Genomic DNA, 17,275 nt, shown 5'->3' with positions numbered 1-17,275 from the left:
GTCTTATAATTTGTAGTGATATCACCTCTCTGGTTACTGATATTGGTCATTTATATATTATGTTTTTTTCCAATCATTCTTGCTAGAATCTAGCAATTTCATTGGTTCAAAGGAAACACTTTGGGTTTCATCAAATTTTTCTATTCTTTTTCTGTTCTCTGTTTCATTAATTTACACTTTGATCTTTATTGTTTTCTTTTTTCTCCCTACTTTGGGGTTTACTTGCTCTTCTTTTTCTAGTTTTGTTTTTTGTTTTTTTTTTTTTTTAAAGAAGAAGAATTTATTAACTTGAGAACTTTATCCTTTCTGACATGGGCATTTATTGTTATAAACTTCCCAAGTACTGCTTTATCAGCATCCACAAATTCCAATATGTTATCAAATGCTGTCAAACATGCTGTCATGTCAAAAATGCTGTCTTTTTTTTTTTCAATTAGATTTTATTTTTACAGAAAAACTGAGAAGATAGTACAGAGAGGGTTTTCTTTTTATTCTGAAATTTTCTTTGTCTTATATTAAAATAGCCACTCCAGCTTTCTTTTGTTTCATGTTAGCAAGTTATATCTTTTTCCATCCTTTTACTTTTAACCTAATTATGTCTTTATAGTTAAGGTGCATTTCTTATAGGCAGCATATAACTGGGTTTGCTTTTTTATTCAGATTGATGATTTCTGCCATTCAGTTAGGGTGTTTGGACCATTTTGGGTGTCTGTAAACATCTTGATTTTGTTTTCATTTTTAAAAGATATTTTCACTGGGCACAGAATTCTAAGTTGACAATTTTTTGCAGCAATTTGAAAGTTGTATTCCAGTATCTTTTTGCTTTCAGTATCCTGGTGAGGGATCTACAATATTACCTTTGTCTTTTTTCCTCTGTATGTAAAGTGTTTTTTTCCCTCTAGCCATTTTTTTTTAAAGATTTTATTTATTTATTCATGAGAGAGAGAGAGAGAGAGAGGCAGAGGGAGAAGCAGGCTCCCAAGGAGCAGAGAGCCCGATGCGGGACTCGATCCCAGCACCCTGGGATCATGACCTGAGCCGAAGGCAGACGCTTAACCATCTGAGCCACCTAGGCGCCCCTGCCCTCTAGCCATTTTTAAGATGTTCTCTTTATCATCAATTTTGAGCAATTTGATTAAGATATGCCTTGTTTTCATTTTCTTTATGTTTCTTATCTTGGAATTCATTTGGTTTCTTGGATTTGTGATTCAATATTTTTCAGCACATTTGACGTTTTTTGGGTATTATATCTTCAAATATTTTTTCTGTTCCCTCTAGCCCATTTCTCCTCTCCTTTGTGGTTTCCAATTACTTATATATTAAGCTGCTTGAGGTCCCACGGTTCAATGACACTCTTGCCATTTTTTATAGTTTTCATTTTGGATAGTTTCTATTGCTATGCTTTCAAATTCACTATTATTTCTTCTACTGTGCCTAATCTGTCATTAATCTCATCTCAGACAGAGATTTTTTCATCGCAGACACTGTAGTTTTCAATTCTAGATGTTCAGTTTTTTTAAAAAACTATCATTCATGTTTCACTTAACTTTTTGAACATATGGGATATAGTTATAATAGCTGTTTTAATGTCCTTGTCTGCTAATCCTAGCATCTGTTGTCATTTCTAGGTCTGTTTCAGTTAGTTGATTACTCTCTTCAATATGGATTGTGTTTTCCTGCTTTTGTGTATGCCTAGTAATCTTTTTTTTTTTCCTACCTAGTAATGTTTGGTGGGCTCCCAGACATTATGAATTTTAAGTTAAGTGTTAAGTCCTGGATGTTTTTATATTCCAATAATGTTATTTTTTTTTCTGAGATTATGCAGCTAAATTACTTGGAAAGAGTTCGATCCTTTTGAATCTTGCTTTTATGATTTGCTAGGCAGATCTGGAGCAGCATTCAGATGAAGGCTAATTATTCCCTATTACTAAGTTAAGAGCTTCCTGGGTATTCTATTCATGAATTATCTGTTTTTCCAGTCTGGCACATGGGAAGAGGCACTATCTCTGGCTCTGTGTGACTCTGGGCATTGTTCTCTAGTCTTTTTGTATTGTGAAATATGCATGCATACATGCACTGATCAGGACCTTCTGAATATGTAAGGGGCCCCCTCTGTGGATCTCCAGGGTTCTCTCTCTGTACAACATTTTTCTCTTTGCTGTTCTGACTTGAGAATCCTAGCTGCCTTCATCTCACTGATTGCTTGGCTTTGTCTCCTCCATTCAAGGAATCCACTAGGCTCTACCTGGACTTCCCCCTTCCTGGGCCATGGCCTGAGAACTCTTGCAAGGCAATAAGCCACAGCAATTGCAGGGCTGGCTTGGTTCATTTCATTTCTCAGAGATTATTCTCCTTTATTGCTTGATGTCTAGTGTCTCTGAAAGTGCTGCTTCTTCATCACAAAGACCATAAATGCCCACACATTTAAATGATCACAGCCCCCTCCCCTCAACTAATATGCTTTCTGTCTCTGTGGATTTGCCAATTCTGGATATAGCATATAAAGGAATCATTCAATTATATGACCTTTAGCGTCTGGCTTCTTTCTTAGCATAATTAAAATTTTTTTTTAAATTTTTACTTTTTTAATTCCAATATAATTAACATACAGTGTTATATTAGTTTCAGGTGCTTATGATAAAGTATGGAAACTAGAAACTAGAGAGAAGTGGTAGTTACTTCTTGTGCACATTGTGCACACACTAAATGCCACTGAATTGTACATTTTATGATGGCTAATTCTGTGATATGTGAATTTTACCTCAATAAAAGATAAATACATACACTAATGCTAATAAATAAGTAAAATATTGCTTCTTATACTGGGTCTGTTTTTTAAAAAAATTATTATGTTGAGGGGGAGGGTAAACCTGGTCCCTGTTACTCTTTCTGTGGGCCTATAATTGACTATTCCAAGACAAAATAATAATAATGTACTCAAAGTTCAAAATGTATATAGAAATGGGATGTCTAGCTGGCTCAGTTTGTTAACCATCTGGCTCTTGATTTTATCTCAGATCATGATCTCAGGATAGTGAGATCAAGCCTCGCATGGGGCTCCATGCTGGGCATGGAGCCTGCTTAAGATTCTTTCTCTCCCTCTCTCTTTGCCCCTCTCCCCTGCCCTCTCTAAAACAATAATAAATAAATAAAAATAAAACATGTAGAAGTAACATGTATGGTGACAATCTACAAAGGATGGGGGAAGAGAAATGGAAGTAGATATTGTAAGGTTTTTACAGTATATATGAAGTGGTATAATATTGCTTGAAGGTAGACTGTAATAAATTAAACATGTATAATGCAGACTCTAGAGCAACAAAGAAAAAATAAAGCAAAACCCCCCCAAATCTAATAAAAGGGAATGAAAACAACAAAGAACCATAAGACAAATGAGAAACAAATAGCAGGATGGTGAGTATAAACCAGTAATATATATAATTATATTGAATATAAAATGATCTGAACATTCCAGTTAAAAGGCAGAACTTTTAAGATAGGGTAAAAAGACAAAACACAACTATACATCACCTATAAAAAGCCTATTTTATATATGAAGACACAGGTTAAAACTAAAAAGATGAACAAATATATACAATTCAAACCTTAATCCAAAGAAATCTAGAGTGATTAAATCATACAAAATAAACTTCAGAACAAGGAATATTACCAAAGATAGAGACATTTCATCATGATAAATAGGTCAATTAATCAAAAAGTCATTATAATCCTAAATATGTATGCACTGAGCATAGAGGTTCAAAATGTATGAAACAAAAACTTATAGAACTAAAAAAAGAAATAGACAAATCTGCATAGTTGGAAATTTCAACATTCCTCTCTCAGTAATTGACAGAACAAGTACACACACAAAAAATCAGTAAGAATAGAAAAGAAGTTAACAACACTATCAATCAAGTTGACCTAATTGACATTTATGGAACACTCCACTCAACAACAGCAGGATGTACATTCTTCTCGGGTGCTTGTGGAACACTTACTAAGAAGCAGCATATTCTGGATCATAAAACAGAATCAAGAAGATTGGACTCAAGCAGAGCATGTTCTCTGAACACAACAGAAATAAATTTGAAACCAACAACAGAAGGGTATCTGAAAAAGTCCCCAATATTTGGTAATTGTAAATAACATATCCTTAAATAAGCAATGGACCATATAAGAAATCACAAGGGAAATCAGAAGATATTTTGTATTGGTTGAAAATGAAAACAAAACATTTTAAGATGCATGGGGCGCATCTCAAGCAGTGCTTAGAGGGAAATTTGTAGCATTAAATGATTGTACTGGAAGAAGAAGAAAGGTCTTAAATCAATATATTAAGTTTTACTTCAAGAAGATAGAAAAAGAAGAGAAAATTAAAAGTAACAAAGAGAAAAATAACAAGAATGGGAGAAATTTTTAAAAGTAGAAAGAAGGTGGGGCTCCTGGGCGACTCAGTTGGTTAAACATCTGCCTTTGGCTCAGGTCATGATCTCAAAGTCCTGGGATAGAGCCCCACATTGGGCTCCCTGCTCAGCTGGGAGTCTGCTTCTCCCTCTGACCCTCTGTCACTCCCTTTGCTTGTGCTCTCTCACTCTGCTCTCTCTCTCTCTCTAATAAATAAATAAAATCTTAAAAAAAAAAGTAGAGGGTGATGTGGGAGGGAAAGAGAGTTCAAAAGCTGATTCTTTAAAAATACCAATAAAATTGACAAATACGAATATTATAAACCAACTTTGGCCAATGAATTTGACTACTTCGATGAAATAGAGAGAATGCTTGAATGCACAAACCACCAAAGCTCACTCCAGAAGAAATAAGAATTCTGGATTGCCTTTTACCTATTTTTTATTTTATTATTTTTTTAAGACTTTCTATTTTTATTTATTTGACAGAGCGAGAGATAGCAAGAGCAGGAACACAAGCAGGGGGAGTGGGAGAGGGAGAAGCAGGCCTGCCTTTTACCTATTTTTTAAATGGAGCTATAATTCATAGAACATAAAATTTCATGTAACACAAAATTCACTATCTTAAAGTGTATGATTCAGGGGTTATTAGCATATTCACAAGGTTGTGCCATCATCACCTCTAATGCCAGAACATTTCATCACCCTAAAAAGAAACTCTGTGCCCACAAATAATCACTCCCCATTTCCTCCTTCCCCCAACCCCTGACACTACTAGTCAACTGTTCATCTCTATGGAGTTGCCTATACTGAACACTCCATATAAATGGAACTGTACAACATATAACCTTTTGTGTCTGGTTTCTTTCACTTAGCATAAGTTTTCAAGATTCATCCAAGTTTTACCATGTATCAGTACTTCATTCTTTTTTATGGTTAAAAAATATTCCCTTGTATAGACATACCACATTTTGTTAATGGGCATTTAGGTTGTTTCTACTTTTTGACCATTGTGAATTATGTTTCTGTGAAAATTCCTTTATAAGTTTTTGTGTGCATGTGTGTTTTCATGTCTCTTGGTTATACATCTAAAAGTGGAATTCATATGGCAACCCATTTTTAGCTTTTTAAGGAACTGCCAAACTATTTCCACAGTGGCTGTACCATTTTACATTCCCACCAGCAATGTATGAGGGTTCCAATTTATCTACATCTTTACCAAGACTTGTTTTTCTTTTTCTTTTTTCTTTTTTAAATAGCCATCCTAGTGGGTGTAATGTGGTATCTCATTGTGGTTTAGATTTGCGTTTCTCTAATGACTAATGATGTTGAAGATCTTTTCACATGCTTATTGACCATTTGAATATCTTTGGAGATACGTCTATTCAAATCCTTTGCCTATTTTATTTTATTATTTTATTATTATTATTTTTTTTTAAGATTTTTATTTATTTATTTGACAGAGACACAGCAAAAGGGGGAGAGGGAGAGGGAGAAGCAGACTCCCCGCTGAGCAGGGAGCCCAATGCGGGGCTCGATCCCAGGACCCTGGGATCATGACCTGAGCCGAAGGCAGACGCTTAACGACTGAGCCACCCAGGTGCCCCTCCTTTGCCTATTTTAAAAAATTGGATTGTCTTTTTATCATTGAGTTGTAACAGTTCTTTATATATTCTGAATTGTAGGCCCCTTTCAGATATATAATTACAAATACTTTCTTTTATTCCATGGATTATTTTTTCACTTTCTTGATAGTGTCTTTTGATGCACAAAAGTTTCTCATTCTGATGAAGTCCAACTTACCTATTTTTTCCTTTTGTTGTTTATGCTTTTGGTGTCATAGTTAAGAAACTATTGCCTAATCTAAGGGCAAGAAAACTCACATCTGTTTCCTTCAAAAAGTCTTACACTTTTAGCTCTCACATTTAGGTTTCTGATGCATTTTGGATTAATTTTTGTGTATGGAACAAGGATCCATTCATTATTTTGCATGTGGATAGCCAGGTGTCCCAGCACCATTTTAAAAAGCTGTTCTTGGGTTGCTGGGAAGATGGAGGAGTAGGAGGCCACTGGGCTCACTTCTTGCCATGTGGCCACCTAGAGAATACCCACATTGGCATAAATAACCCAGAAAGCAACCCCAAACATGGCAGAAGAGACTCCGCAGCCCGAGGTAGACAAGAGGCCACAGCGAAGCAGATCCACCCCCTCTGATCGCTCTTGGCAAGATCCCATCAAACAGTGTCACAAGCCTGGCAGTGTGAGCACAGCCCAGACAAGGGTCAGCATCACTCCAAAGTGAGTCCTGCTCTAGGGAGAGGGGAAAATAACCACACACCAGTCTGACTGTGACCCCAGCAGTGGGCTGGAGGCAGGCAGCTGGTCTGACTGCAGGCCCTGCTCACCAACAAAAGCTTCTCAGGGGACAACACAGGGAAAGTGCCTGACATTTGGTGTTACTTCATCTCTGGCAAACACCTGCTCTGACTCAACTCAAGCCCGAGGCAGCCCTGGACCAGCCCACTAACACCACAGGTACCAGACTCTGCCCACAACAGGCAGAGAGCCATCACAGGCTGGATTGAAGACAAACACAGCTCCACCACAATGGTAGGACACCCCTGTACCAACACACATAGGATGCACCCCCTGAAGCACCATTTTCTGGTGAAAAGGAGACACTGCACTGCAGGACCTCTTCTTCATAAAGCCACTACTTTCAAGTGTGGGAGACGTAGCTGATTTTCCTAACACATAGAAACAGACACAGCAATTGACAAAATGAGGAGACAGAGGAATCTGTCCCAGATGAAAGAGTGGAACAAAATCAGAGCAAGAGACCTAAACAAAATGGAGATAAGTAATATGTCTGATAGTGAATTTAAAATAATGCTCATAAAGATACTCACTAGAATTGAGAAAGGAGTACAGAACCTCCATGAGACCCTCCACCAAGAGATAGTAGATGTAAAAAAGAACCAGTTAGAGCTATTGGACTCACTAAATGGAAATAAAAATAGACCACCTGGAATAAATAGCAAACAGGAGGAAGTAGAAGAATGGATCAGCCACCTGGAGGACAGAGTAATGGAAAGTAATCAAGCTGAGGAGATGAGAGGGGGAAAATATGCAAAATGAGAAGAGACCCAGGAAACTCAGTGACACTGTCAAGCATAACAGTCACATGACAGGGATCCCAGAAGGAAAAGAGTGAGAAAAGGTGGCAGAAGATTTGTCTGAAGAAATAATAGCTAAAAACTTCCTGAATCCGGGGAAGGAAAGAGAAATCCAGATCCAGGAGGCACAGAGAGCCCCCAACAAAACCAACCCTAAGAGGTCTGCATCAAGACACAAAGTAAATAAGATGGCCAAAAGTAGTGATAAAGAGAGAATTTTAAAAGCAGCGAGAGAAAGGAAAGCAGTGACATACACGGGAAACCCCACACGGCTATCAGTGGGTTTTTCAGCAGAAACTCTGCAGGCCAGAAGAGAGTAGCATGATAAATTCCAAATGCTAAAAGGAAAAAATCTACAGCCAAGAATACTTTATCCAGCAAGGCTTTCATTTAGAATAGAAGGAGAGATAGAGTTTCTCAGAAAAACAAAAGTTAAAAGCAATACCAGCCATGTCCCCATCACACATGATGCTATTGGCCTGTGGGTCCCAAATTCACAGTCCAGCCGCCTTCCTGCCTGAGTCAGCATGCACGGCCTGCCACCTACTCAACGCCAAGTCAACATGCCTTCACCTCAGATTGACAAGGGCTCAAAGTGGCACTCCTCCCCTCAAATTCCAGCCCCTGTGCTCAAGTTTGTGCACAAAAGTGGGCATAATCAGAACAGCAGAATGAAGTAACCCAAACAGTAACACTATTTATGTGGAATATATAATGGGTAAAAGGAGTGTGCTAGGCTGAGAACATCTCCAATAAGCACATCAAAGAACAATATATAGAGCATGATTCTGGTTAATAAAAGAAACAAAACTGGGAAAAATAAAACAAGATGAAATCAGAGAGGGAGACAAACCATAAGAAACTCTTAGCATAGGAAACAAACTGAGGGTTGCTGGAGGGTAGGGGGTGGGGTGATTGGGCAACTGGGTGATGGACATTAAGGAGGGCACTTGATGGAATGAGCACTGGGTGTTATACGCAACTGATGAATCACTAAACTCTACCTCTGAAACTACTAATACACTATTTGTTAATTAACTGACTTTAAATTAAAAAGGAACCCCTCAAAAAAGCTATTCGTGGGGCACCTGGGTGGCTCAGTTGGTTGGGTATCTGCCTTCTGCTCAGGTCGTGATCTCAGGGTCCTGGGATCGAGCCCCGCATCAGGCTCTCTGCTCAGTGGGGAGTCTGCTTCTCCCTGTCACTTTCCCTCTGTGCATGTGCTCTCTCTCAAATAAATACATAAAATCCTTTAAAAAAATAAAATAAAAATAAAAAGACTATTCTTTTCCCACTGACTGATGTTCATACCCTTGCTGGAGATCAATTGACCATAGATGTACGGGTTTATTCCTGAACTCTCCCTTATATTCCACTGATCTTTATGTCTAGCCTTATGCCAATACTACACTGTCTTGATTACTGTAGCTTCACAGTTAAGTTTTGAAATCAGGAAGTGTGAGTCCTCCAATTTTGTTCCTTTTTATCAACTTTGTCTTGGTTATTCTGAGTCCCTTACATTTCCATATGAATTTTCTGCAAAAAAACACAGTTTGAATTTTGATAGAAATTGCATTGAATCTGTAGATCAATTTGGGAAGTATTGCCATCCTAATAACACCAGGTCCTCTGGTTCATGAACATGGGATGTCTTTCCATTAATTAGGTCTTCTTTAATTTCTCTCAATAATGTTTTGTCATTTCTGGTGTGCAATTGCATTTCTTTGGCTAAATTTAGTCCTAAGTATTCTTTCTGTTACTACATGGAATTGTTTTTCTAATTTCATTTTCTGATTATTCTTTGCTGGTAAACAGAAATACAGTTGATTTTTGTATATGAGTCTTGTGTCCTTCATCTTTGCTAAAGTCATTCATTAATCTTAATTGTGTGTGTATATGTGTGTGTGTGGATTCTTTAGTGTTTTTATATACATGAGATCATGTCATCTATAAGTAGAGATAGCTTTACATCTTTCTTTCCAATCTGGATGCTTTTGATTTCTTTATATGACCTAATTCCTCTGGCTAGACCTTCCAGTACAATGTTGAAAAAGAAGTGGAAAAAGTGGACATCCTTGTCTTGTTCCTGATTTTAGAGCCCACATCTATTTTTTTAAACTGGTTCTTTAGTTAAAAACATTCCCTTGAAGAAAATTCCCGGACTCTGATGACTTAATTGATTAGTTATATCAAACATTTAAGGACAAAATAATACCAGTTCTACAGAAAATCTTCCAGAAAATAGAAGAGGAGGGAATACTTCCCAATTCCTTTTATGAGGCAAGCATTACCCAAATACCAAAACCAAAGAGATTATAAGAAAGGAAAGCCACAGTCCAACACCCCATGTCAACAAAAAGCAAAGTACTTTAACAAAATATTAGTGAACTAAATCTACGATATCTGAGAAAGTTGGTGCATCATGACTAAGTGTAGTTTATTTCAAGAATGCAAGATTGTTTTAACATTCAAAAATCAATGTATTTCACCAGCTTAATAGAGTAAAAAAACCCAAAACACATGATCACCTTAATAGATATAGAAAAAACATTTGAGAAAATCGAATACTCATTCATGATTTAAAAACAAAACAAAACAAATTCAGCACACTAGGAGTAGAAGGGAACTTCCACACCTGAGAAAGGGCATCTATGAAAAATCAACAGTCAACATGACACTTGATGGCAAAAGACTGAATGTTTATCCCTAATATTGGAAACAAGGCAAGAATTTCTACTCTCATCATTTCTGTGGAACAATGTAATAGAGGTCCTAGCCAGTGCAAACAGACAAGAAAAAGAAATTAAAAGTCTTATATATTAGAAAGAAAAAAATTAACACTATCTTTTTTGCAGATAATATGACCATTTGCCTATGTAGAAGATCCTAAGGGTTCAATAAAAAAGCGTACTAGAATTGATTAGTGAGGTTAGCATGGTAACAAGATTCAAGGTTCATACTTTAAAAGCCTGTATACTAAAAGTAAATAGATGAAAATTCAAATATTACAATATCATTTATAATAGCAAGAAAAACATGAAATACTTTGGAGCAAATTTAATAAAACATATGCTATTTCTGTATACTAAAACTATAAAATATTGCTCAGAGAAATTAAAAATGATCTAAACAAAAGGGAAAGACATACTATAATCATGAATCAGAAGACTCAATTGTGTTAAAAGATTCAGTGCATTTGCTATCAAAATCCCAGATAGATATTTGGAGAAATTGATAAGTCCATTCTAAAATTCATATGAAAATACAAAGGATCTGGAATAGCCAAAGCAATTTTGAAAAACAAAACAAATTTGGATATCTTACTGTACCAGATTACTTGGAATCTTGCTATACTAGATTTCAAGGCCTACTATTAGATTACAATAATCAAGACAGTCTTACATTCGCATAATTATGGGTATTTAGCTCAATGGAACAGAATAGAGTCCAGAAATAGACCCAAATATATATGGTCAATTGATTTTTGATGAATGTGCCAGGGTAATCCAATGGGGAGAGAATAATCTTCTCAACAAACGATACTGGAGAAATTGGATGTTCTTGGGCAAAAAATGAATCTCAATCTATATTATACACCACACAAAAGAATTCACTCAAGAGGGATCATAAACCTAAAGATGTGTGAGCTAAAGCTCTAAACTTTTATGACAAAACACAGGAGAAAATCACTATGACCTTGGGTTTATTAGAAATTTAAATCTCTGATTAAAAAACAGCACAAACCATAAAGTAAAAGTTGATAATGTGGACTTATTCCAAGTTTAAAAAAAAAAATGCTTTGTTCTTCAAGATTTAATGATAAAATAAAAAGTCATGCTATAGACTGGGAGAAAAATATAAAGGACTTGTATCCAGAACTTATAACACACTCTTACAACTTCATAATAGGAAGATAAATAATTCAATAAAACATAGATAAAGATTTGAATCAATTTTTCAGCAAAGATAAAAGAATGGAAAATAAACACATGAAAAGGTGCTGAGGGTCATTACTCATCAGGGAAATACAACTCAAACCATAACGAGATACTTCCACACTTGCTAGAATGGCTAAATTCATACAGTCTGCTGGTATCCAATGTTGACAAGAACGTGGAACAAGTGGAACTCTCATTCGCTGCTGATGGGAATGTAAGATGGTACAGCTACTTTGGAGAAACAGGTTGACAGTTACTTGTAAGTTAAATGTACACCAAATCTAACCTAGCAATCCTACTCCAAGGTATTTATCAAAGGAAAACATGTTCATAAGAAGAATTTACTTGAGGCGGAACTTTCCAGAACGCTCGGTGAGATGCGGAGGAGCGGCAGCTGCCTGAGCTGCGCCCAGCAACACGCTCCTTCCTGCTCCCCCACACCGGCCTCGGCCCTCTCACCGGCTGTAGAAAATGGTGAAAGAAACCACTTCCTATGATGTTTTGGGGGTCAAACCCAATGCCACCCAAGAGGAATTGAAAAAGGCCTACAGGAAACTAACTGGCCTTGAAGTATCACCCTGATAAGAATCCAAATGAAGGAGAGAAGTTCAAACAGATTTCTCAAGCTTACAAAGTACTCTCTGATGCAAAGAAAAGGGAATTATATGACAAAGGAGGAGAACAGGCAATTAAAGAAGGTGGAGCTGGTGGTGGTTTTGGCTCCCCCATGGACATTTTTGATATGTTTTTTGGAGGAGGAGGAAGGATGCAGAGAGAAAGGAGAGGTAAAAATGTTGTGCATCAGCTCTCAGTAACCTTAGAAGATTTATATAATGGTGCAACACGAAAACTAGCTCTGCAAAAGAATGTGATTTGCGATAAATGTGAAGGCTGAGGTGGTAAGAAAGGAGCAGTCGAATGTTGTCCCGATTGCCGAGGTACTGGAATGCAAATAAGAATTCATCAGATAGGACCTGGAATGGTTCAGCAAATTCAGTCTGTGTGCATGGAGTGCCAGGGCCACGGGGAACGGATCAGTCCCAAAGATAGATGTAAAAGCTGCAATGGGAGGAAGATAGTTTGAGAGAAGAAAATTCTAGAAGTTCATATTGACAAAGCCATGAAGGATGGCCAGAAGATAACATTCCATGGTGAAGGAGACCAAGAACCAGGACTGGAACCAGGAGATATTATCATTGTTTTAGATCAGAAGGACCATGCTGTTTTTACTCGGCGAGGAGAAGACCTTTTCATGTGTATGGACATACAGCTGGTTGAAGCACTGTGTGGCTTTCAGAAGCCAATATCTACTCTTGACAACCGAACCATCGTCATCACCTCTCACCCAGGTCAAATTGTCAAGCATGGAGATATCAAGTGTGTGCTAAATGAAGGCATGCCAATTTATCGTAGACCATATGAGAAGGGTCGCCTAATCATCGAATTTAAGGTAAACTTTCCCGAGAATGGCTTTCTCTCTCCTGATAAACTCTCTTTGCTGGAAAAACTCCTACCTGAGAGGAAAGAAGTAGAAGAGACTGATGAAATGGACCAGGTAGAACTGGTGGACTTTGATCCAAATCAGGAAAGATGGCGCCATTACAATGGGGAAGCCTATGTGGATGATGAACATCATCCCAGGGGTGGTGTTCAGTGTCAGACCTCTTAATGGGGCCAGTGAATAACACTGCTGGCATTTTATATGCAGTAGTGAATGAGTGAAGGACTATAATCATAGCTCACGACTTGCTATTGTTTTTGTTTTAATATTCAACTATAGTAGTGTTTTAAAAGTTAAATGAAGAATAAACTCAAATATAAAAGCTCTGACTTTGCCCTGTATGTATGATGACTTCAGTGTGCAAGATAAAGTTTAATACTTGTAAAAACTACTTAAAAAAAAAAAATCTCCCCTAGCATTTGTTAGGCCATACCTTGTAATTAATTTCAGCTCTATGTATATGAAACAGCTCAGACTGAAATGCTAGGTGTATGTATTGACTTCGGTGTATGACCCTTAATTGTTAAGCTATGAAGTTAAAACTTGTATTTAATTGGCAGTCAGACAAAGAATTTGTGGAGAAGTGTTGGTCTATAGTTAAGTGGGATTCATTGTAATGCCTCTGCATTTATTGCCTCCACTGTTACTTGAAGATGGCATGCTATGTAATTTGGCCTGTGGTATCATTGATAGAAAGGATACCTCTCTAAAGAAGGGGTTTATCATATGCTGCTGCTTGAGGGCTTGCACTTGCAGAACTGCATTCCCTTCTGCTGTGCCATCTTTATATATATATATCCTGGTTATACTTTTTTTCCTTCTCTTTGGACCATGATAAGCTTCAGACTCGTGACTTCAGGAGCAGGGTAACTTAGAGTGAAGAGACATTTACGTGGAGACGTTAATTTGCATGTATGCGATAGGAAGGTGTTTTTTAGGTATGTTACAGGCTTACTTTAAACCATTTAACTTCTGCTCCGAAGTAACTGTAATTTAATGTTGGTAGTATAGCAAATTATGATGAATAGCTTTAATTGTATGTTTAAAAGTCATGTTCACAAGCTTAAATCTGGGTATCAGAATTAAGCAAATGAAATGTATGAATGTCTCCTTAATATACTGATTACAAAGCAAAAAAAAAAAAGAATTTACTTGAATGTTCATAACAGTTTTGTTCATAATGGCCAAATGGAAACAACCCGGTATCCATCAACTGATAAATGGATAAACAAATTGTGGTGTATCCATACAATGAAGTACTAGTCAGCAATACAAAGGACTTAACTATTCATTCACACAACAACATGGATAAATCTCAAATGCATTTTTCCTTGTTAAAGAAACCAGATGCAAAAGAGTACATTTTGTATGATTCCACTGATAGGAAATGTCAGAAAGCTGACCAGTAGTTATCAGAGACCACGGCTGGAGGCGGATGTTTGACTGTAAGAGATTATGAGGGAGTTTGAGTGATGGAAATGTTATATGTTGATTATAGTGGTAGGTAGCTACATGACTGTATATATTTGCCAAGACCGATCAAATTATACACTTAAAATTGGTGAATCTTAGTATGTGTAAATCACAATCATCTCTCCAGGTAATTCTGATATACAGCCAGGGTGGAGACCACTGACTCAAGCTCAAAACCTTCTATTTTATTGATGAGGAAACACCAACTCCTGGGAAGGGAAAGCATTTGAGAGACACCGAGTCAATGGGTATGCAGCAAGTGGGTGGGTGAGTGGGTGAATGAATTGATAATATGACTGAGTGAGGTTATTATAGATCAAACTTTAGAAATCATGTCGTCTTGCGCCCAGATCTTTCCCCCTGCATCAGGATTAAGGAAAATTTGAGAATTGGCTCTTAAAGGAGACAGAGAAAGTACAGGGGTCAGGGCAGCCTCAGAGACAACCATGAGGCTTGTCCACAAGGTGGGTGGAGATCAGGAATGATGGGCTCGGGTATGGTGGGCTTGATTACCCCTTACTTTCCCTACCAAGCTTCAGGTCCCAAGACAGAATGCATTTGAGATAGGGTAGATGGACTAGGATTGGTATATTGGAATGGAGCCTGGCTATTCAGAATGGGGTCCAAGGATCAGCAGCATCGGCATCACTTGGGAACTTCTTAGAAATATGAATCTCAGGGCTCACCCTAGATCACTGAATTAGAGTCTAGAGTCTAGAGTCTTTAAAGTTTGAGTACTCCACTAGAGGACTTTGCAAAATTTTGGAGGCTGGGAGAGAGGACAGGGCCAGAGACCGTGTCTTATTTTTCTCCAGAGGCAGCAAACTATAAAGAGAAGAATGCTGGGCCAGGGGAAGGGGCAGGTCACTTCCCTTTCCTGAGCTTTAGTATTCTCATCTATAGAATGAGCATATGGAGAATTCCTGCTCAGCATACCTGTCATATAGAGGAAGGGAAAAGGCAGGTGTGAAATCACCATGGAACCTGTTGGCTGCCGACACACCTGCCACACCACGCTGTCCCCCTCTGTGTATGCTGTGTGATATGCTGGTTTTCATTCCTGGCACACACTGACCTCCCCAGCTCCAAGCCCAGGCCCAGACCCACAGTTGGAACTCAGTAAATTCTCATGGTCTGATGGCAGTTTCATGGCCATCTGCTCCCCCTTTCACATTGCTCTCCTTACTGGTTCCTGGAGGTGGATAAGAGCAAGCAAGGAGCCCCATCCCAAGTATGCTAAGTGGAGGGGCAGAATTACAAACGAGGATAGTTTGTAGGAGGCTGCTGAGGAGCGCATGCTCCTGGGGCCTTACACCTTCTGGTATCAGCAGCCGCTGAACCTCCTGAGACATCCAATAGTTGATTCTTGGGACAGCTGACCATTTTAACAGGAGCCTGTCCTACGCGTACATGGCGATGGTTCAAGAGACAGAAGGATCCTTTCAATTCCAGCTTCCTCTGAAGAGGAGGACTCAGGTGTAAGGCAGGACAGCAGCAGCCCTGGGGTCTTGGAGCCTGAGGGCTGGCAGGCCCCTACCTGGCGCTGGCAGTCGGATCTCATTCTTGCTGAAGAATGGCTAGTTCAACAGCATACGGCCCGCAACATGTTTAATCCTTGGCCCCTATGGTTCTGCCACATGCCATGTGATTCCCCTGGCACACACAGTCACTGCCTGCATTCATCTTCCTCCCTCAATATACCAGTGTTATCCCTTTGGAACATGTTGTTAATCCCTCCTGCCTATATTATCTCTCTTCTCCTGCATTCCTACTTCCACAGCATCAAGTTAACTTGCCTTGCTTTCATTGCGACCCCCTGGCACTAACTGCTATTTCTGGAATGCCTGGGGACACCACTGGCATGAGCTGGCACTCACTCTGGCACAGGGAAGAATTCTCTGGTCATGGGCATGCTCACCCTCTATGTACTGGATAAAGGCTAAGGCATCTTTTCTGGTTCTCATTGCATGTGTGAACTAGGAGGCATTGTCCCCCTGCCTTTTTCAAGTTCCTGCAGGAGCAATTGGGGTTGATTTCATCTAACTGTACTGTTCTCAGCAGCAGTAATGTCTATATTGCTCTCAAGCCTAATATCGTCAAAACAGAACTTTTGATCCTGCTTCCCATCTCAGTAAGTGGCACTGTTATCTACTCACTTACTTACTTAAGCCAAAAACTCAGGTACAAACCTCAATCCCTCTCTTTCCTTCATTCCCCACATCCAATCCTGCTGGTGCCCCAGTGACCTCCATGTTTCCAAATCCAGGGAGCACAAGTCTGTATCAGCTTCCTGCAGCTGCTGTAACAAATGACTACCAACTTGGTGATTTAAAACAATAGAAATTTATCCTCTCTCAGTTCTAGAGGCCAAATGTCTGAAATCAATTTCACTGGGCCAAAATCAAGATGTCAGCAGGGCCATACTCCTCTGGAGGCTCTAGGGGAGAACTGCTTCCCTGTCTCTTCGAGGTTCTGGTGGCTGCTGGCATTCCCTGGCTTGTGGCCGTAACACCCGAATCTCAGCCTCTCTGGCCACATCACCTCCTCTTCTGTCTGTGTCAAATCTCCCTCTGCCTCCCTCTTATGAGGATATATGCATTTAGGGCCCACCTAAATAATCTAGGATAATCACACCATCTCAAGATCCTGGATTCAATCACATCCATAAAGCGCCCCCCCCCCCTTTTTTTTGCTGTATGAGATAACATTCACAGGTTCCAGAGATTAGAGTGTGGATATATTTTGTTGGTAGTGGGGGTATAACTTAACATGCCACCTCAT

The 17,275-nt window shown here is 38.7% G+C and overlaps 1 pseudogene; it reads left to right on the top strand.

Annotated features, from left to right (window-relative positions):
* The first annotated feature begins 11,944 nt into the window (after positions 1 to 11,944).
* Positions 11,945 to 13,795, top strand: LOC123847067 (dnaJ homolog subfamily A member 1-like; annotated as a pseudogene).
* The last annotated feature ends 3,480 nt before the right edge of the window (positions 13,796 to 17,275 follow it).

The sequence above is a fragment of the Mirounga angustirostris genome, unplaced genomic scaffold (assembly GCF_029215605.1).
Source record: "Mirounga angustirostris isolate CCGP_5_RB_7025 unplaced genomic scaffold, mMirAng1.0.hap1 SCAF_6, whole genome shotgun sequence".
In the NCBI taxonomy this organism is placed as follows: Eukaryota; Metazoa; Chordata; class Mammalia; order Carnivora; family Phocidae; genus Mirounga; species Mirounga angustirostris.
The sequence above is the reverse complement of the archived record's forward strand: the minus strand, read 5'-3'. Positions and strand labels throughout refer to the sequence as shown.